Consider the following 22,920-nt stretch of genomic DNA (forward strand, 5'->3'; position numbering starts at 1 on the left):
TATATGCTGGATAATGTGCTCTAATTTCTGATTTGGGGAGGTGAGATGCAGACCCTGTAAGTTAGCAATTCACCTAACCCTTTGGTGCTGGTACAGGAGGTCTGTGTTATTGCAAGGACAGTTGATCAGAGGATAGTACTGTGCCACTCTGGGCTTCTGGTGTTCCTTTAATGCATGCTGGGAACAGTCACTGTAGATACGAAGCAAAGAGTTGCATATATCACTGTCCAGTTTTATTTCAATATTCACAATGGTCTGCTATGGGCTTAGTTAGAGAGGAAGTTGGCAGATGTGAATACTGGGCTGCTTTCTATCGTCTGTCAGCGGTCATGGTCATCCAGAGAGGTCCCACATGACTGGAGACTTGCTAACATAACGCCCATCTATAAGAAGAGTCGTAAGGAGGACCTGGGAAACTACAGGCCTGCCAGCCTGACCTTGGTGCCAGAAAAGGTGATGGAACAGGTCATCCTGAATGCAATCATACAGCATGTGTGGGACAACCAGGGGATCAGGCCCAGTAAGCATGGGTTTATGGAAGTCAAGTCCTGCCTGACCAACCTGATCTCCTTCTATGGCGGGGTGACCCACCTGGTGGATGAGGGAAAGGCTGTTGACACTGGGGGTGCTGATTGATGCTCGCCTGAACATGAGCCGGGAGTGTGCCCAGGTGGCCAAGAAGGCCAGCGGCATCCTGGCTTGTATCAGGAATAGTGCAGCCAGCAGGAGCAGGGAGGTGATTGTCCCCCTGTACTCAGCCCTGGTGAGGCCGCACCTCGAGCACTGTGTTCAGCTTTGGGCCCCTCACTACAAGAAGGACATCGAGGCCCTGAAGCGTGTCCAGAGAAGGGCTACGAAGCTGGTGAAGGGCCTGGAACACAAGTCCTGTGAGGAGCAGCTGAGGGAGCTGGGGTTGTTTAGTCTGGAGAAGAGGAGCCTCAGGGGACACCTTATTGCTCTCTACAGCTACCTGAAAGGAAGGTGTGGAGAGCTGGGGGTCAGCCTCTTCTCACAGGTAACTAGTGATAGGACTAGAGGGAATGGCCTCAAGTTGTGCCAGGGGAGGTTTAAGTTGGAAATGAGGAGACATTTCTTCTCAGAAAGAGCAGTCGGACATTGGGACGGGTTGCCCAGGGTGGTAGTGGAGTCACCATCCCTGGGGGTGTTTTAAGGAAAGGTTGGATGTGGTGCTTAGGGACATGTTTTAGTGGGTGACGTTGGTAGTAGGGTGATGGTTAGACCAGATGATCTTGGAGGTCTTTTCCAACCCTAATCATTCTATGATTCTATATCACTCTGGAACTATTGATTTTAATCAAGTGATGGTAACGTGTTACCCAGATCCCAGCATGATGAAACTTGAGTCTTAAAGCCAGTCCTGTAGAGGTCTGTTGTACTGCTTGTGAGATCTGCTAAAGCCCAATAGCTTCTATTCCTGACCAGAGCTGCTATTTCTAGTACAAGCGCATGGCAAGACTTCTTATTCCTCTACAGCATGTTTGTTCTCTAGTCTCTGAAACATGGTTTGCTTGCAAGGATTAGCAAAACTGTATAGCCAGGCTACAGGAGTCTGTCTGGGAAATGTCTTCTACCTAGCAGCCACAGCAGAACTTCCTACTACATGTTAGACACCAAAGAAAAGATTCAGTTTTTAATTTAAATTTGCTTTTCTTTACTGGGAAGAGGAAAAATAAATAAATAATAATAATAAAAAAACACAAATTAATTGGCCCTGCTTTGCACAGAAGGAATGATTAATCTCCTGCATGCAGGAGCATCTGTCTACTACTCCTGCCTGAATTCCTCAAAAGGCTAAGAGTGTTTCTAATGGTCATTTAAATAATAAATGCCACTACACTCATTAGGGGTGTATCAGCCGTTCGTTTTCTGCTCTGCTGCTTGTTGTATTCTATTAATATTTATTGAATTCAAGGAAATTCATTCTGAGCTACTGGTCTACATTTCTTTTCAAGGTCACCAAATATAAATATTTTATTTATCTAATTTAGAAAAACGACATCAGATGCTATGCAGCAAACATGACAAGAGTATGAATTAGCGGAAAGCTTCCCTGGGGAAATGTATCCAGGTTCCAGTAATGGATAATTATAAATCCAATAGCTTTTCTCCTACCAGGTAATAAAGATATATAATGGCGATACAAACCCTCACCTGAAAGCGTGCATGTGGCAATAGCAGTGAGTAGCAAAATAGACTATTTACTATGAGGGCAGTGAAAGCATCCAAATCTTTCTGGTATTTGGGCCCTAAGTAGGCTTATTAGAGCTTCAGCTTCAAAACTGTTCATGGATAAGCACGTGACAGATCTCCCATAGCCCCATGTGAACAAATGTGCCTACATCTATTAGGTGCTTGATGATGTCTCTCACGTGCTCTCAAAGGTGCTGGCTAAAATGTCCCTGTAACAATCATATGAGTGGCCAGGTAGCTTGGCTCAAGGATTACACAGTGCTTTCTCACCACTAGCAGTCTACTGTTTCTCCTTCAAACAGGGTTGCATTGCATACTTGCTGTGTATGCACAGCCCAGGAAGGTCCTCTTTCTTCCCCACCAGTAATGAGACAGAGAAGAACCCGATGAAATGCTGTGTTCTCAAAGTTCCTGTAAGTTAAACCCTCCTCACCCTTTTCTGCTGTGTGTTCAACTTCTGCATATTTGGAGCCTATCTTCCTTGTGTTCCCTGGGAGTGTAGAAATTCTGATATTATGATTATTTCATTTTGAGCAAGAACCATCTTTCATGTACATTCATCCCACCCTCCCCCCAGAACAGAAAGGGGAGTAATGGTGTCTGCCTTTTAGAAACGAATAATTCCATTCTTGCAAATGTTGGCTATAAGAAAATTGTGCTTAAAAAAGAAAGAGGCAGTAGATTGGGTTTACCAAGGGACAGCTTCTCTCTGCCATTGAGTTTTGAGCTGTCAAGAATCAAAGAAAACAAATGAAGTGGTGCTTAATTTAATTGAAAATTATGCTTGTGGATTTATGAGTCTATTCAATTTTTAGCACCATTATTCTCTTTTTGTTATTACTAAGGTTAAAATTAAAGTGTTTATTGCTATTGTCTGGAAATATTACAGACAAAGCACAGGTTCTAAAGAAGTGGGTGTTGAATAACTTATCTTTGTGGCAGTTCTGTTTTTAAACAATGCATACATACTATCTAAGGGAAGATATTAGAAAATTGGCTGTACAAAGGAAAGGTAGTAACTGGAGTTTTGACTTAAGTGGTCAGTGACCTGTGCTGCTTCGGTCTTTTAATGTAAGCAGTCTTACAGCCTATAAAACTGGAGATTTTATGGCCCTGTCCCACTGTTGATGTTACAGGTATCAAGCTCTAATAATATATCTCTAATTGGCAACTCATTGATATTCTCAGCCCCAAGGCCTTGAAGAGAACAGCTATGGAGAATAAATCACGGCATCTCCCTTCTTGGAAAGTTTATCAGGGAGTAGGTCTGAATAGCTGAATCCTGGTAGAAACCGTATCAGATCATCTTTGGAGCAAAAGAGTAGAAATAAGGGCCTTGTGTAGTCACAGGAATAAGCAAATCTCTGACAAATCTAGTGGTGAGTTGCTAAAGTACGTGTTGAAAGAATAAAGGCTCTCATAATTTAACCCTGACTCATGGTGATAGATGGGTTGGCTACAGGAGCACAAGATGCCTGAAGAGGGAACGGCAGAAAATTGAGGTAGCAGGGAAGATGGAACTAAATGGGAGAAGCATACATCTCCCTGCATGTATGGTCACAACATAAGATCGATGACTGGTAGGCTTTTGTCATGAATAAAATATGTCTTTATGTATAGGGCACATAGGGTAGAGAGCAATAGAAAGAAGAAATAGGTGACCAAAGAGCTCAGTAAGTCCCCCAAGTGGGGGGGGAGAGGTGTGATGAGTGTGATAAGCTGGATAACCTGTTCAACAGAGCAGGACCACTGTTCATATAGCAGGGGCATGAAGAAGAGGGTATTTTGAGGACCGCCAGTGCAGCAAGCCAGGAGGGCAGAGCAGCAGCAGCTTGTTGAATGGGTTTGAGTTGGAATCAGGTCTGGAGAGGGGCCCAGTACTGCAGCAGCAGCATGAGAGCGTTAGGCTGGAGAGGGAGGAGGGGTTTCATGTGCTTGGCAAACGTCCATAGCAGGGCTTGGAGTTTGTCATGTGCTTGGGCTGAACAAAAACAATCATGGCACCTTCACTGTTGCTCTTCTCTAGAATCACCTCAAAAATTATGCCCGCTGAATTAGTGTATATAACTTTGTGCAATACACCACATCCTCCCCTGATTTCAAACCAAATGGAAAATACACATGGCAAAAATCCTTGGCAGTAAGTTCTAGCATGACAAGCTCCTAAGTAAATACTGAACAGTTGCTAATTAAAGTTAAGTGCGTAGTCCCTGATTTTTCAATTACCACACTCAATATATAGTGATGCCTTAATTATTTTTGTGTCTAAATATACTTAAAAGAATTCGATAAGTCTGGAGGTGAACTTCACAAGGCAGATGGTTCTCTCTATTTTCAATGGCAGACTGGAGGTAGATTGAACTGAAGTTGAAGGGAGGCCGTCTTTGAAAAGTAGCATTGGCTGAAAAACTTTGGCCTTAGATAACCTAAGCTCTTTACAGCAACTTTCATTTATCTTCACTTTAATCTCAGGTGATCACTTTTCAAGCAATCACTTGTCCCCTAACTAGCCTTGGGGGCAACTAGTCTGCATATTGGCCTTCATTTGATAGTTCTAGTTACACAGACCATGATCCACATTCTCTGCTGTGAGATGTGGAAGTACTACAGTATTCTGTTCAAAACTAGCAGCTGCTCTCCATCTCTAGCTGATGAGGAGGAGCCTGAATAGCCTTGTCATGAGATCACTGTGTGACAGACGAGATGAATTGCCCTCCAGAAGTGCCTGCTCTCAGTGGGGACCAAGGAGGTAACTACCTTAAACAGGTCACATAACAATCAGGTACGTAAGGGTGTGTGAAAGCAGGGAGATGCCCATGGCTTAGCTGATGTCTGGACTCCTGAGTACCTAATGATAGCCTGCTGCTAGCCTGTTCCCATGGCAGCAGTCATAATGGCCATCCATGTAAAAACTGCTGCTTCTAAAAATATACACCTATACAACTTGAGGATAATGGTTTAAATCATTTGACATTGGAATTTTTCAGAAGCACTTAGCGTTAAAACTTGTCAGGATTTTCTTGAGCAAGTATTTTTAATCAGAAAATGTCAGCTTATTGAAACAGGAATTTGAGGAGCAAAGGTCTGTCTTCAAGAAGTCATCTACAAAGTTAAAAAAAAAAAAGTCTAGATTTAAGGTATTTTCATGACATCATGTTAAATGAAAAGTTTCTGTTGCTTAGTATGAAAAAATGTTTCAAAGCATGTGTTACTTTGGTGGGTTTTATTTTGTTTACTGATCAAATTTAGAAGAAAATAATTTGAATCATCTAAAGTACTAAATAGAATTGAGCTGACACTGTGCATGAAGTTCGGGGTGTTGGTGTTTGTTTTTTTTGCATTTTCAGTGTTCCTGTCAACTTGACCCAGGGAATGTTTTTCACATTTTGTATGTTCTGCTAGGCAGAAAAATAATGTACTGTCTATGTAGAGTGCTGGTCTAAACTTGTCCCCATTTAGTACAAGGGTAATTTATGTTCCAAGGCTCAGTGGGAGAAAATGTTGGGAAAATTCAGAATGCTTTTGGAAATCTTTCCTATGTTTTGCAGTAGCAGTACTACTGTGCTCAGGGTTTTAATGCCAGGAAGTGTATTTTGCTTTAAAAGAAAGACTATGAAGTTTTCTTTACTTTGGAGGGACTGGGAAAATGGGGGATGCCTTGTAGGATCGACTCTAGCTTCTACTGTTAAGAAATATAGGCTGCCATTAAGCTATGAAATTTAAACCTCAAAACAAAGTAATTGGGATGAGAATTGCTCTAGCAGTTGGCTGCTAATTCTGAAAAATAATCTACCACCTGTTGTTTAGTCCTTAGGATTAAAGAAGGTTTAATGTTTGAGGCAAGAGAAATTTATTGCTCCAGATGGAGCACGATTTAACAAAAAAAAGTTTATGGGCAAAGATCATATTCAGTGGGCTAGCCTACCACTCTTAAAAAGGCAGCTTGGTATAAGCCACAGCACTCTTAATAGCAACCTATGGACAGACCTGTTTTCTGCCTTTGGGAATTAAGTTCTTTATATTTGAAAGTCACCACAGATGAGTTTATTGCTATTCTCGATAAGCTGTGCGATTGTATTTTTTTTTCCCTGTGTACATCATCAGATTTTAATAAGAGGCAATAATTTTATTGTCCCACTGAGAATGTAATCAAAGATGTGTTTGGTACACAAGATAAATAGTTGCTGGAGATTAAAATGTGAAAATTCAAGGGTTATTTTGTTTGCGTGTTATTTAGTGACCATCTGGAAGCAGGAAATGCTGGAGATGAGACTTTCAGAAATCAGCAGTATGAAGTAGATGATAAGACAGGATAAGATAAACCTATTAGTTGAACAGACTGGATTATACTGCCGAGAATCTTTCTGCTCAGGAACAAGCAAACAAAACTTTCTCGATTAAATATATATTCTGGGGACAAAAACGTGTGAAGGAAATACTTCCTAGCTTGGGTATATATACAGAGAAAAGGGGAAGAGAAGGCATCCTGTGCTGGATAGGATTCATGTCCCTTCTGCTCAAAGAAAAAAAAAAAAATCCTTGCTTCCAATTGAGCTTTGTGTCAAGCATTTTCTTCTTTGTACTTTCAGCTTTGTTCCATTTCCACTCTAGTCTTTTCTTCTCCTTGGATTCAGTCTTCTTGCTTTTTCCCTACTTGGCCCTAAAATTCTAAGGTCTGCTGGTTGAGGAAAATTAAATATTTGTAGGTAAATCTGATTTGTCCACAGAGCCCTTTCAGGGCAGGTCATTTATTCCAGTCCAGGAATTTTCCAGGACATCCTGGGTTTTTAACAAGCTCATAGGCAGTTGTATGTCTTCTTCGGTCATGCCTGCAGTTTAGCTATTTAAGTGCTGGCTGTCAGCTGCTGCCTGCTCCCCTCGCAAACTCCCAGTCCCACACCAGGTGGTTTTCTCTCCTTTTTTCCCAGTCAGGTTCATCCTGCTGAGTGTATGAAGGCTGGAAATCCATAGTAGCCAAGATCAGTGTAATCACCACAAGCCTGTCCTTCCCATCACTTTCCTGACCATGAGGTCCTGGCACCTGCCATGCACTCACATCCCTCTGACCCTGCACTCAGTCTGCTGAGCCAGCAGAAAAATGGGGAGAGGTTGTATGGGGCTTGGTTTTTTTTTTTAATATACAGAGCAGGCTGGGCACAGGATCAGATGTGGGACTTCACGGCACGGCATGGTGCTCTGGCACGTAGGGTTTGGATCCATTCAGTCTGCTTTAAAGCCAGGGGTCTTGGGCCATTTTATCAAAGGAGCCACCCCTGCCTTCTGGATGGGTCTTTATTGCCTAGAGAGCAGGAACAAGAACAAGGCAAATACGTGCCTTGTTCCCTCCTGGCCAGCCACAGCTTTTGGAAGAAAACATAATGTAATGCAAACTGAGAACAAACTAAGCAGCACTGCCATCTGTAATAGGTATATGGGGTGATATCTTGGTGACTTTTGACAAGCTTTGTAGATGGTGGCGACCTCAGAGTGGGCCTTAACTACAATTTAAGTGTTCAAATTAAAGGGTCTAGTTTTTGGTCACTAGCACTTTGCAGTTCAGTGGCAATAAATATTCAAAGGTCCTGAGACATGAAGAAATACCACAAGTGCTGTAACTTCTTGTTTTTCTTTACCACAAACACAAGCATTTGTCTTTAAACGAAAGTACTTGCATTTACTAAAGTACTTTGGTTTTCTTTAAATTTTCTGAAAGAAAAGACTTTTAAGCATAAAGATTGTTTGTAGTCTTCTAATGCTGTAAGAAGTACTGATGTTTTGAAGTGAGCTATGCAATGCAACAGCTTAGAAGCAGCATGTTTAGCAGATCAATGGTACTTGAGAAACTTTCAGGGGAGGGAGCCATCTTTTAAGCCATCTTTCTACCTGAAGCACATTCTGGCAGGCTATAAATGTTTGCCATTCTCAATGTGTGACCCACCCCAGTGCTATGGTCTAGTAGTTGTGTGGTTGGTATGGCAGAGCAGAGGTACAACTGTTGTGCTTTTGTTCTGGGTGCCTTGTGTGGTTTGCAGAGCTGCATCCTGCTCTGGTATGCGCTGCTGCCAGTGTTGGTATTGCCCCTGTTGCTGATGGTAATGTCTGTAGTGACTGCTCAGTCCTGACAACTTGCCGTGGTTTTGGTGGGTGAAGAATATCATTATTCAATGGTAAATGAATCCTAGGCAGTGACCAAAGATGTCAAGAGAATGGCTAATGTGTTATGCAGAATATTTGCAAATACTTCTTTACAGTCACACCAATCCCACTGTAGGAAAAATACTATGAATTAACGATGCAGCCCAGGACCATAATATTTCTACTGCCCCATAGTGGCAGTAGTCTTATAAGTAGGCAGTGGACATCTCATCAAGACATTGCAACAAAAAGATACCTGTAGTGTTTGAAGGCCCTTGATCAAAAGACTTGGCACTATTATGGCAGCACCCAGCAGCAGTATTTTGTTAGGTGTTAGCGTTTCACCATGAGCACTCGACCCTGTCCAGATCTTTCAGTAGATGTTTGAGAACCAGATAATCTTAGCACAAAAATCTGCTGAGAAAAGAGACCGATAGCTAAAGTGATGCACACAGAAACTCATGCATTTACATCCCATCTAAGTTAATCTCAGGAGTGGCAAATAAAAATATCCTCAAATTATCTAGGATCTACCCCCTCACTCCAGTCTTTTCTTAATTCATTTATTATAGTGACAGTGCAATTCTTTGGTGTGGAGATGAATGTTTTTTGCTTTTTTTTTTTTTAAATGACTGAACTGACAAACATATAGCAGACAGTATTTCAGATAAATGGAAGGAAACAAATCCGTTGACTTTGCCTTAGAAAATCGGTAAATGCTGACCTACGCGAAGTGCCAAATGTTAAGAATTTTCTCCCTGACAGAGCTGAATGAAAGATAGAAAACCTGAAAAAAGTGAGCCAGTAGTACATACAAATGCCGTGTTGCTGTATTTAATCCCTCAAAGAAAATTCTATTATCTGCAGCACAACATCAGCAAGTTCCATGTTTTCGTCTCTGTATTTAATTCACAGGTAATTTCACTCTGGAGACCAGAAACCTTAAACTCTTCAAATGAGTAGCACGTGATACAGATAGCAGTTGTGCTTGGGGAAAATGCCACTCATCTCATGAAAGGTTTGCTTCCTTGGTGTGTGTGGAGGATACCTGGTGCAGATTGTTCATACAAAGGCACATGGGCATCATGCAAGCTCCAAAGACTTGTCCAGAAGTCTGGAGGAAGCACTGGTTTGGGTTTGAGAAAATGTGGTACCTCGTCACTCTACCATATAATTCTTCTGGGAATTTGGCAAATCCTTTAGTGCAAAAGCATTGGTAATTCAGTGCCTGAATACCCTAAATATGGCCCCCCAAAACTTTGTGTCTGGGTTCCTGGCTTGGCACTGACACAACTGGTCAAGGTTTTTGTGCCGTATCTTACTGAGTTTATGAGGACTTTTGGGGGTGGGATTTTCTCATTCTATCAGAAGGTTAAGACTAGTGTGAATTAGATTTACCAGTGCCTTTGAAGTTCCTATTTGTCATCTTCTCAGCATGTGTTGGCTCCTAGATATGTTTAAAATCCAGCCTCCTGACTGTAGCACTTGACATACCACTGCCATAACAAGATTGGTCCATTAAGAATATTTCTTCAGTTTTGTTCTCCTTAATCTGATATCCCAAAGTAGCGAACTTCCACCACTCTTCTGGATTGTTTAGGATCATTTCACAAGCTGATAAAGTCAGGAAGGACAGATAGCAATTCTGCAACTTGTCTCGATGTGCGTGAGTACCCTGCCAAAGTGTATTACAACATATTGAATGGGTCTGTTGCTGGCTGCACCTGGGCTATACAGAATACTAAGAAGGACTCAGAAAAAGTATTTTTCTTCTTCTCAGTTGGAGGGGAAGAGCTGATACTGTTTTAACCTTACTCTATCTTTCTGTTCCTAAGTTGAGCTGGATATATCTAGGTTGGCTACACTTCAGCTTCCACAGTAACAGATCTTTTTCTGGCAGCAGAAAAAGATTCAAATTATTTTCATGTGGCAGGTGTTTCAACCAAATATCCTGGGATCAAACTAACATTTATCAAGTACCTTGAATCACAGCATTATGTACTCGGTGGGCATTGCCCATGGGGAGGTAATGCATCAGCAGGCTGAGAAGCTTAGAACACAAAGGAAGAGAATAACAAATCACAAATCAACAAACTCAATTGTATTAAACGTGCTGCCCAGGGATGCTTTCCTCTGGCAAGAAAATATTCAGATGCAAACTTACCATTAGGAGTTTAAAAAATAAACCAACTGTAGGTAAATGATAGTTATTTGCTAACAAATGCAAGCGGTAAGGATCCTGAGCTCCATTTCAACTACCTTCCAGTTGTATCCCAGGTCCCGGAAGCAATCGTTATTGTTGTTCAGTTAAACTTGATTGGGTATGACAGAACGTTACCAAATACTGGCCTCTGAAGGGGTTGTTCTTGCTAAGATTTGAATAACATGCTATTATGAATGATGGTGTTTTAAATTAGTAAGGATGCTGAAAGAAGTAAAAATAGACAAGCCATTGTGAGATTTCCCAGCAGCTGATGTTTGCTTCATTTGAAAAGACACATGAGTTTCAAGCAATCTTAAATGCAATGCCATATAAATTAGACGGGAAAGAGGTTTGCAATGTGTTTTGTTTAGTCAAAATTGGAAAACTTTGAGATGTTATCTTTATAACTTCTTAGTTTCTGGGAAGGACGGTGAATTTAGATTCCCCATAACCACATCCTTTAATGTGGCCTTCTGATTCCTTATCGTTTTGAGCTGGGATGAAACTCAATACAGTCTGTCAAAGACAAAGTGATAAAAGGGGCTTTGTGTTATTTTTGCAACTCTCAGATTGGATAGCCAACCTGCTAATGAGGACTACTAGTTAACAACCTTAGTTATTGCAATAGCTAAAGGGTATACAGGTGCTGGGAAGGGAACCACTGCAAGGTACGGGTATCCTGGGGTGCCTCCAGTTGGTGGAAATTTAGCAGGCTCTGGATCCCAAAACATATGGATCCTGGCAGCGCAACCTAGCAGCTCCAAATTTCTGGCATAGGGAACAGTGAAAGAAGGTGACTTCTCTGGCAGTCACATAACGTAACATCAGGAGTTGGTAAAGGGCATGGGGACTGAACTGAAAGCAACCTCTTTCTTTTGTGATAATTTTGTGTTTTCTCATGTGTCCTGTCTGGAGGAAAAGAATTGTGTTAGGGTCTCTTTGTGGCAGCACTCAGATGGGGTAGGTGAGGTAGATTTCAGACATAGGACATGAGAGATCACATTTTCTCCATTTTGTTTCTTAGTTTTCTGTTGTTTTTAATCTTGACTAGTCTCCTTTTAGATCTGAGGTTCAAGCGCTGGAACACTTCTTGTTCTGGAAGGCTAGAAGGCAATGCTGCTTTTACTTAACTTTGCACCTTAAAACTCTGCACAGTCAAAGAAAGTTAACAGTGAAAGAATTTGCCTCTGTTTTCTGGTTCTGCTATTCCACACTTTTTTTCAGAAGGCCTTCCCTACCAGTTAGGTCCCATTGTTTCCATCAGTGGCATCTCGTAACAAAGCCTATATTTGGATTGTCATGTTCTTTAATTGAGCATCCTTCAACTCTTTAGTTTCATTTCTCAGCTCCTTTGATGCTGTCTTAATAGTAGTTTTCTCTGAAGACTTCTTTGCAGAGCTTCTTTTCAAATAAATTGGTGTTGAAATGATCATAACCTGGCTTCTCTATTTTTATTTAACACACGGAATTATCTCAATTGGCATAAAGTTCAGGGAGTCACAAGGCCAAATGCACTTTCATAAATCTGAGATGACTTCACTGAAATCTTTGAATTTACGGTCTCTTAACAGAGAGCACAAGTTGACCCCAGAGCCCACAATATTAGCTTTAATGGGAAATTAGAATTTTCTGGTGCACTGACTTCAATGACACATGGGTAGGATTATCTGAGGATGGAAAGCAAATGTTTGCTGTACCATAGCATGCCCATCTCCTTTGTATACATGCCTGCTCTGTTTGAATGGTGAATTACAGTGACTGAGACTCAGGGTGATCCTGTTAATAACCAGGGTTAAACTGAAAAGAGTGCTTCTGCTGAGAGGATTTTTCCTTCCTGTTTCAAGTGGAGTTGTGGGCCAGGGTTTGGGTTCATTGTGTTCTTGGTTCTTTCAGTACTAATCTTCCTAAGGGCTTGTCTGTGGCTGCAGCACTGTCCAATTGCTTGTCACCGTCACAGCTACTTCCCACAGCCTTACCCCAGTGATTACTTAGGCAGGAGCAGTAAACAACAGCAAGGCCCAGAGCATTTCGTGTAGGATGTACAGGGAGTGGATTCCGTTAACTTTAAAGATGGTATGCTGGATGCCAGCACTCATCTTGTGCTCAGGTTTTCCTGTCATTAGTTTTCTGCTTTCAGCTTACAATGTTATTAACAATGTGAACAACTGTTCTGTGCGTGCCTTGGTCAAGGAGGATTCCAGGTAAAGCTGATTTCTTTTTGCTTGTTAACTTCTTCACAAATCGAATTCAGTGCCCCATCTCTTATATGTTTACACTATCAATCACATCCGTTTTTTTGTCTTGTTTCAGGACAGCATTTGTTTGGAGTCTATTAATGACAGTCAAGGATCTGACCAAAACTACATCTTTTTATCTTGGCGCTGAGTGTTGCTGATTAATGTGGGAGGAGTAACAGAGAATGCAGTAGAAGGGCTGCTCGTTTAGTGAGGTCTGTATACACAACGTGTTATAAACTGCCCCCCAAACATGCTATCCTTCCATATCCTTTTGTCATCTGTTTAAATCAACAGGACAGGCTGTATTTCTATACGCAGCTAGTCTGTAAATGCAAAGTCACGTGTCAGAGGGTTTGGGTAAGCCAGGAATACCCCGAGCAGACCTGTCAAAGATGGCTGGAACATAGGATGCGTTCCCACCTGGCAGATACCAGTAAAGTATCTGAGCAACTACAAACCACTGCAGGGCCTGTGTGGGAAGCAAAGGCAGGCTAAAGCCAGGCGTCGTTTTCCTCCATGTCCTGAACAGAATTTGACCACAGTAAAATGATGTACACTTGGCTACTACAAAGCAATCTCATGCATGCTTTAACTGGCATGGTAGGATAAATGCATCCTGCATTATATAACCATCAATCCAGCTCCCATAGCAACAGCATCCATGTCACCAGTTCTGCCAGCGATAACCATGTTGTAGTAATCTGCAAATATTTAAATTGTACATGATTGGCTTGTCAGTTTTGTCACATGTGTTTATATGCAAACAGATCTTATGACTAGCGCTTCCAAAACTCACTAGGAATGTGTAAGCCCTGAACACTTAACAGGTTTTGTTGGTTGGGTCTGACCTGAATGTTAATCACGGTTTTCCTCAGATGAGCATTAAATCTCTTATGCTTCTGGAGACGAACATCAAAATTCAAATATTTAATTTGCTCGTTGACATTTATTAAAATAGCTTCATGCTTGAATATGAAGTTAAGGCAATGGCAGCTAATTTTGTTAGTCTAGATGACGTTGGAAGTAAATTTAAATCTGATTGAGAACCATTTAATACTGAGAAAAGAAGGGAATAAAAGGTCAATGGTATAAGATTATGATATCGTCAAACACGGCACAGTTTAAGGTTAGGCTTTAGAAGTAACTGAATGAAGCATCAAAAACAGTAGCAACTGGGACGTGTCAAAAGATTAGAAGAGGGGTCTTTTAATGATTACCAAAATAGGTGTTAGTGTCACAACAAGGTGGAGACCTCCTCTTGCCTAGAGATGAAGTCAGAGATGCTCACAGTTTCTCAGGACTTAAGTTTTACTCTTCAGCCTGACAGTTCTTGGGCTGGGAGGTTGACTTGGGATTCAGTAGAGGTGTATGTGTTCTGTGAGCCTTCATTTCCATCTGAGGAGAAAGTTGCTCATTAAAAGGCAGCCATTTAAATGTTTGTGTGTGTGCATGCACTTTCATGCATACATACTGTAGAAAGGCATTCAAAACAAGAATGATATTAAGTACATGAGATCCTTTAATTTCCGGATAATGAGGAAGGCGTTTGCAAATATGTATGCGAAGGAAAGTCTGTATTTTTCAGATAAGTTTCAAAAATAATGAGAAGGATGGACAAGAATACTTGTCAACCTCTTTAATCACCTGCTCAAGTAACTGGCTTGTCTCCTATCAGTAACTGTCTTCTTGGATATAATTCCAGTTTTACACCACTTGCTTATATGATTGCTTCTGCTGTTGGCCTGGAACACTGCGAATTGTGAATTTATTGTTAAATTCCTTTCCATTGTGAGACCACGATGCTGTTACTGAGAGAGAAATGGCTTTAATCCCCTGGGGTAGGGATCAGCTAGGGTTGTGTAAGTACAGAGGATTATATTTTTTTTCTTTTTAAGAAAAGCTTTTGTATATTGACCGATCAGTAGATTGGTACATATTTATCCAGTAAATCATGGGGCTAGTCCGTTCTGCAAACACTGCAAGGTTTGGTTTGAGTTTTTCTGTTTTGGTTCTGTTTCATTGTATTTCTCTGGAAATGCTTCTTTTGGACCCTTCTGGCGAGGTGGTTACCATGTTTCCTTAATCTTGGCTGTCATGCTGAACTAGCAATGACCTCCTGAAGAAGTTAGTGTTAAGTGAAACTTCCCAGTTTCAAAATACAGCTGTCTGTCACTGGTGCACAGGGGTCCAGTGCCTAATGCCGGTTTGAGCAATTTTTTTTTTTTTTTTTTTACCTAGAGAATAATGCTCTGGATTTTCAGTGGAGTGTTCTGGAGAAAAGGATGAAAATTCTTAAGATTTCTCAGACTGGGAGTCAGTTTGAATTAACCCTATCTGGGAAGACTGCAACTGGGATTTCGTACTGGAAATCTCTTCCTGGATGCTCTATTTCAGGAATGCATGGGAGGTAGCATCTGGTCATGTTGAAGAATGCAAATGAGGACATCTCCATTGACAAATGGCTTGTCAAATGCGTACCCTAGAAAACAGAAAAAAGTGACCATCTTATTTTGCAAGCAACCAAAATGCAGGGGACAGTCCCGGGGGGTTATGTGAATGACATCTGTTGCATGCTGTTTGGCAGACATTGCTATTCTCTGAGGACTTAGAATTCTGTGTACAAGTTTGGGCTCAGAAAGAAATTCTGTTGATAACATTGGTTTGATAAAGTTGCCTTGAAGCTTTTTAAGCAACTTCATAGATCAATATGACTTTCCAGAGTCATCTTGTTCATCTACTTGTTTGCGATTGTATGGCAAAGTACAGCAATGCTTTACTTTCTATCACTTGGTCTTGGTTTAGTTGAAGGAACATAGAATGACTTTTTACAGCATCAAAGTTTTCATTTTTTGAAAATTAACATTGAGAGGAAATGATAGAGGATTCATGGCCTCAGTCATTCAAGCAGAGACATTTGGACCAACACCCAGTTGCTCTCCAAGCACAGTTTCCCACTGCTCTAGCAATCAGCTTATCTGAGAAGTGATGCTCACTGCTAATTTACTGAATACCTTTGGCAGCAGATGAGCAACTTCCCATACGCTATTTGAGGAACATGCCTTCCTGCAATCTGGAAAGACCATATGTAGGAGAAGGCTGAGCTTCTGTACTCTTGTAGTCTTTGAACTGAGTCCAAGCAGTGCCGGTCTTCCCGAGACTTTTTGTGCAGAGAAGACTTCCCTTCACAGCCATTAGAAGACCATTGAAAGTAAACTGCTTGGTCACAGCAACACGCTCTCTCTGAGATGAGATCTAGAGCTGCTTAGGAGAATCACTGCCAAAGCCTCACAGCATTTGGTTTTATAAAACCAAATTTTCCAACAATTGACATTTCCATTTCCAGACCTATTTCCTGGCAGACTGGATTAACCCTGCAGGCACAGTAGCTCTGTGGAAGCCAGTTACAGGAGCTTTGCAAGCATTTTGGTTCCTGAGGTCAGGCAGAACCTAGGGAGTGTGGTCCTGGGGTTTGCTAGGGCTCCCTTGAGCCTGATGAGTAATCAGTTTTCTTGGACCTTTGGTTCTGGCAGTGTGGGGATTTGAGATCTACTGGCCCCATGCTGAAGCAGGCAAAGTCATCCCAGAAATCTGGATTCGCAGTCTTCCCATGTTCTGTGCAGGATGGCAAGGTGTGTGCGCAAATGTATGAACCGTGGCTTTTCTTTACATAGATGATGTCAAAGTTTGGAACTGGAAGAAATTACATATTGAAAAAAAAAACAATTTGCTTGTGAAATCATGTTGTTTATAGCTCTATTCAGGGTATTAGAAAATGAAGCCTTTCTGTTTTCAGGATGGATGGAAAACAGGTACTTGCCAACCTATCTGTATCCTCCTAACAGCACCATCATACCCTGACCATTCAGACAGAAGCTGCATGTGAATACTCTTCTCTGTTTTGCTCCCTCTCTTAGCTCATCTTTAAGACTTTGGATTTGGAGATAGAATTAAGAGCTAAAAAATAGGCTAAGTTTTGAGAGAGCTCTAAAATGAACTGTTTTTTGTTGTTGTTGTTTGTTTGTTTGTTTGTTTGTTTTTCCTTGAGTGTGCTGAAGATTATGATCTTTTAGCTAACTTCAGTGGGGAGTTTCATAGGTATTAGCCTATTGCCAATTAAACTCATGTTTACAGCAAGTCTTTGTCGTAACAACAGCCAATTCACCACGAATTAGTGCCAGCCTCTTTAGGTAACATCCCTGCTCTGATCACGGAGGGCAACGTGATCCCTCCAAGTCAACAGCAATCCCTGGAAGACTCATCCTACCCTATTTTCAAATATGAAGACCAAAAAATAAAAATAAGAAATGCACTCGGTTCTTCCTAAATTGGTCACCCTGACTTGTGTCAGGGGGTGTTTGCTGTAGGAAGGTGTTGGCTCCAGCAGCTGTGAAGAAAGCAGCATTGCACAAGCCATTGTTTTTAAGTTAATCTCAGATAAGAAGTGGGCAGATATTCTTGCCCAGCCTCTGTTGGAGGGTGGGTGCGATACCTTGGTCCTCTGCCGGTGGGAGAAGGGTCCATCAATAAAGAGGCCAGAGAGCAGCTTCCAGTAATTTTTAGATCAGGCATGTGTAAAAGGAGAGATAAATGTGAGAGCTGGTGATACATAGTGAAGTGAAAGCAAGCCGTTTAAAGTTATTTCTGGCTCTTCCTTTCACCCTGCTTCCTTGTAATTTCTCCAGCCATGTCCAGGTTTAGATTTATCCAATCTCTCTTCTACATCCAAATACTTGCATTTCCCAAGGACTGGCACAGCTACGAGCTGATGCTGTTTGTATTTTTTGTATTTGATATAATAGAGATATAGAGCTGAAAGACCTGACGTTTCTGCCAGCTGGGTCTAAGCCTTCTCACTATCTATCTTTGCAGCTGCGTGTAGATGCCAGACTGCATAGGGAAAGAAATTTGCTCATTTTTATGGTGCATTGTTGTGTGTTTATCAGCTTTAGCAAGAAAGAAGGAAAATTAACTAGAACTGGGTGCTTTCATTAACTCCAGGCAAATCTTGGCATTGTGTTGTTGGTGGTTTGTTTTTTTTTTTTTTTCTGTCCCCCCATTGTTAATTAAACTCTCGTGACTGTGTCCTTTGCCTTCGGGAAAATTTTGGCGATTTAGATCTAAATACAAGAGCTAAACCCTTCTTAAAAACTAAATGAGAATCACAGGGCCATGGCTGGAGTGTTGTATATTTTGGGAAAGCATTCTTAGCAGTTTAGTTGCTGCTTTCCGTAACTTGTCTGCATTGGCAGGCAGTGGGAAACCCACAGGAGTCTCTCCCTAGCTGTCTGCTCTTACCATCCGTTGTAATGCAAGCGGCCAGCTTGCTCTCAGATTCTGACATAAACAGATTTTAAACTAAAGCAGGTATTGACAGAGCTGGTTAAAACACGTGGCATTTTTTTTAGCTTGTTAGGTCTAGTATTAGGGAGGAGTGAAGTGGGTATATTGGAGAAAGCAAGGTTTAAATGTTTCCTAGTTCCCGGATGGGCATCAGACACTTAGGTATTCTCTTTGTTCTCCGTTGTTTCTGTACAGGACACAGGTACCTGCTCTTGGCCTAGCATGTCCCATTCAGAGTATCTTCCTTGCCACCGACATGCCCAGATGGGATCTGTTGCCTGCTAACTTCAGTGGATTGTCCTAGCTGACTTAACCAGCATTGCAGATACTTCCCTAGCTGGAAAAAGACCTTCGTTCTGAGGAGTAGAAACTGATGTGCACTCTTCATTTTCATTCTTACAATAGCTACGCTCTGCCAATTATGCTATAAATAAACTGGTGTGTAGGAAGGTAATATATACAGTATGTTCCTGGCTGTTCTCTCTGTAGCGGGAACTCTGTAGGTTCAGTGTCAGAACATTTTAGGGATTAAGGGTTGTTTCACAAGCTGGTCAAGGAAAATAATTGACATATCTGCGTGCCTGCAGCCCTCTCGGTGTACAGCAGGAGAGTAGATTTCACAGCTTTAAAGCCACATGCTGTGTTTTGGAAACTCATCCCTGTCTCTTAAATCCCTGCAAATAGGCACAAGCAAGGACCTGATGGATTGCTTTACCTGGAGCCAGCTGTCATATATCGGCATGTCAGAGTAGACTCTATAAAGCTTCCTTAAGCATTTGCTTTCATCCCGAAACAAAAAAAATCAAATCAAACCAAAGTTTGCTCTACAGATGATCTCCATTCAGCTCTCAGGGCAAGTGATACAGTTTGCAGATGTGCCTTGTGAAAAAGACACAAATAAAGGGTGCAGATAAGTGGTGGAAGGGATATATGGAAACCCAAAAGTGGGTCAGGTACTTTTAGAAAATCCTACTATATTCTCAGTTTTGTTTCCATGCTAGCCCAAAGCCCATGTTTTAAACACTACCTGAACTTAGAAAGCAATTTTAAAGGCCTTCTTAAGTCAAATAGGAACCTTAGTAGAAGTTAAACTCCTAAGCATCTTTCAGAAATGGATCTTAAGCAGCTAGGTGCTTTGGAAATTTCTACCTTGTGAGCCTTGTTACTGACAGCTATTTTGAGTTGCCAGGCGACAAAGCAGTGGTTCCTTCTTGATGGCTTAGACCTGCTAGGAACTTGAACAGAGCAATCCACTTCCCTGAGCCGGTGGCAGTGCTTGAGGACTCCTTTCAGCTTTGGGAAAGTGACACTGGAAGTGAGAGGGTGGATTGAGGGCTGCTGGGTGGGGAGGGAGGAATTGGACTTTCTTTCAAAAAATACTTAAGGAACCGGTGTGTTTAGTGAGAATAACCTCAAACGCAGAACATCCAGTCCATCATGTCAACATGAGATCCCTTTGGAGGCTCCTCTGGGGTCCTTTTGTTCTTTCCTAATTATTCAGAGCTGTTGTCAAAGTTCAGGCCCTGCTCGGCTGCTTCTGCACCCCTAACAGAAGCTTTCCTTTATCACTTTTTCCTACTTAATCATTCCCTATCTTATTTGTGTAACGCATGTAGGTAATGCAACTACCTTTCTTTTTTTCTTAATGTCTTATTTTTCATCCCTCCTGATTCCCTCACCATTTTTTTCACCCAACCCCAGATACAATTGCAAAGAGGATCCTGTAATCGGTAAACCCTTGCCTGACTGACTTTGCTCAGATGCTTTCCCCTCTTTCATAAGAGAGAACTGCCACACTTATCATGTGCTAAATGCATACACTTTTATTTTTCCTATCACTCATTCGAATATAATTTGATGTTTTGGAGAAGCAGGTATCTTTTTACTTCTTTTTTTTTTTGTATTCCATGTTAAGAACAAATAGAAGGTTTCATGTCATTAACAGCAATGAAAAGGCATGATTTGAAAAATTAAAATGCCAGTACAAGTAAGTGTGTATGTGTATGCATATGTGTGTCTATTTGTAGATGATGAAAGGATGATAGGGTGATTTGGATTAGGAGGAGAAGATGGTTGTCAGTGGGCTCTCAGGTAACTGGTGTTTATTTCTGTAGTCCTGATTTTTTTTAGCCCTGTTTTCCAAGAGGAGTGACTGAGGCAATTAAATTGTTAGGCAGTTCCTTCAGTACTTGTAAAAATCTCTTGGCCCAGTTGCATAGAGGACTATCTAAGGTAATTGTGTTGTAGTGGATGGAAGAGGTGAGCTTTGCAGATTAGTGCCCCTGCTGAGAGCAGGACACAAAACTTGGCTCTTAGGAATTGTTGGGCAGCAGCTAGCTTGACTGCTGGCCTGCCCATAGCAGCTGGCATAATCTGCATGATATTTACTCTAGGTTAGCCACAGCATACAGTAGCTCCTTCCATGAAGAGTAGTCCAAGAGAAAAGGGGAAAAATGCAGGAATTGTATGGGGAAAAGTGCAGGAGTTGCTATTATGGGACACCCGGCCTACAGGTGCACGATACCACCTTCACTGGTTTCACAACTTCAACAAACTGCAAATTGTTCCAATAGTAGTAAATAACACTGCCGGAAGGTAGCAATGGGACTCACCTGCAGGAAGTTTGCAGCCTTGTGGTTTTAAACTTTCTAACCTATTAAACATGTGGATTAAAGTATAAAATGTACTGTGCACTAAACGCACTAAAACCAGCCGTAGAATCCAGCCTTTTATTTCTTCACTGTGACTTCTTGGATAGCTCAGAATAAAGCTGGAAATATTTAACACGGAGGTAGAAGGTGGTAGCTTTTAGATGAGAGATACAGATTCTGAAATGGAAAAGCAAAGCAACGCTTGGTGACATTGGTAGGTGGAGTTGTAATACAAGGTGATTTACTGCGTTGCTTGTCACTAGAAAAATCATCATATAGGAGATGTGCTTGCCCTGAACTATGGAGTTCATCACTCCCATTATTTTAAGGATTTAATAAGGTGCTATAAAGATGCACCAGTTTCTTTCCATTGGCATAACAGCAAGTCTGACCTCCACTTCTGAGAAATTTACCCTTGCATTGGAGAGACCTTGCACTGGGCAGAAGTTAAGCTTTGTGAATGTGGGATTTAGCCCGTGTAACCCACCTGGAAGCCCTTTGGGGGGTAGGATGTCTTACTGAGGATGCTTCATTCATGCTTCTGGGTACTGTATATTTTGTTTAGCTGTAACTGCAGAATCTTTCTACAAAATGTTTGGCTCTTTATTCAAGTGTGGCTTGGGATAGTGCCATATTCTGTATAGCTTAGCTTGCTATTTCTCTCTATTCAGTAGAGCATTAAGCTGTTTTAGATTCCTGGATATGGTTTTTCACTACTGTTAAAAGCAAGTAGTGCCACTGCCTTGAAATCTTACTGCTTATATTTTATGAAGTACTATGTCTGTTCCTAGAAGCATTAATAATGTATGTACTCTGCAATTTCAATACTCAAACACTGAAGGCACCTGGTACGTGAGAACCTATTTAAGTAGATAAGGCAAAGCTAGATGAATAGGATTATCTGTTTCCTAAGCGTACTGAATACAATGGCATGTACATCGTATGCATTCAGTGCTCTTTATGGAAATGTCTGGGAGCATGTTTTAGTCCTTGCTTGGAAACAGTGGAATTGGCATTAAAAAGCACAGAGTTATTAAATTAAGAAGGGTATTAATGGTAAGCTAATGGTCCTTGTTGGGTATCTATGTTGCCAACACCTTTTTGTCAGAGCTGAGTACAGGGCATGGAAAATGTCATAGAAAGAATGCAAAAGATAGAATAAGGATGTTCCCAATGTTGATGGGGTTTTTTGTGTGTTTTTCTTTTTCTTATTTATTTTTTTTCAGGAGAACCAGAATCCAGTTCCTTTCTTAAGTTTTGGAATTGCTGTCAAATCTTATAGCAGACAGTAGGGCTGCAGAGAGCTTCAGCCCAAAGCACAGCAATTCTAATACACCTTGCTTGACTTAGAGAAATGTGCTAATGAATCATCAGCAAAACTTCCTTCAGCCCAAGGCCATTCATGAGAGCCATCACGGTCTCATCCTCATCTGCTTGTGCTGATCCATAGCAGAAGACTGCTGGCAGGACCAGAGCTCAGGGAGTAGTGCTGCGGGGTCTGAGTTTACCACTTATATTGCTCCAGACTTCCTTCTATTTAAGAACAGCAGCTTTCTGAATTCTCTAGTATGAGGTCAGCATGCTACAGGTCTGTAATACTTGTTTTGGAGAGTTTCTCCACAATGTTTGCAGTCCATCTGGAAAGGTGCCTTGCTGGGGAAGACACGGGAGTGGAAATGTACAGGGAACTGAATGGAAGTTGGGGCAGCTGATGTGTAAGAGCATTCCCCTCTTTACATTGCATGTCATGGGAGAACAATCCCAGCTAACTTTTCTCTGGAAAAAAAAAAAAAAACAAAAAACAAAACAAAACAAAAACCACCAGATTATACCAGCTTGGAATAATCCTATTAGCTTCAGTGGATTGCTCTTACACTCAAAGCTGGAAGGCGCTTTGCTGAATGAAGACCCTTGTAATGAATAAGGCAGGAGGAAAATGCAGCTTTTGTTTCCTTTGATTCCTTAGAAACTCACTGACCCTGAAGAAAAAACTTTAATAAGGCAACATTTCCACGAACGTTAACAGGAATTTTAATTAATAAATATGCCCATCATATGGGGCCATTGCTTAGGAAAAGTGGGTGGTAGCAGAGTTCCTTTAAAAGAGAATTTTAAGTAATCCAGTCCAAATTAAAAGGCTGTT

At 41.4% G+C, this 22,920-nt stretch overlaps 1 long non-coding RNA gene across 1 annotated transcript; it reads left to right on the forward strand.

Annotated features, from left to right (window-relative positions):
• Positions 1 to 2,015: 2,015 nt before the first annotated feature.
• Positions 2,016 to 11,941, forward strand: LOC121069933. Its single transcript, XR_005819770.1, has 4 exons — positions 2,016 to 2,136; positions 2,514 to 2,624; positions 4,860 to 4,993; positions 9,262 to 11,941. It is a non-coding gene; the product is annotated as an uncharacterized LOC121069933 (long non-coding RNA).
• The last annotated feature ends 10,979 nt before the right edge of the window (positions 11,942 to 22,920 follow it).

This window comes from Cygnus olor, chromosome 4 (genome assembly GCF_009769625.2).
Source record: "Cygnus olor isolate bCygOlo1 chromosome 4, bCygOlo1.pri.v2, whole genome shotgun sequence".
NCBI classification, from domain to species: Eukaryota; Metazoa; Chordata; class Aves; order Anseriformes; family Anatidae; genus Cygnus; species Cygnus olor.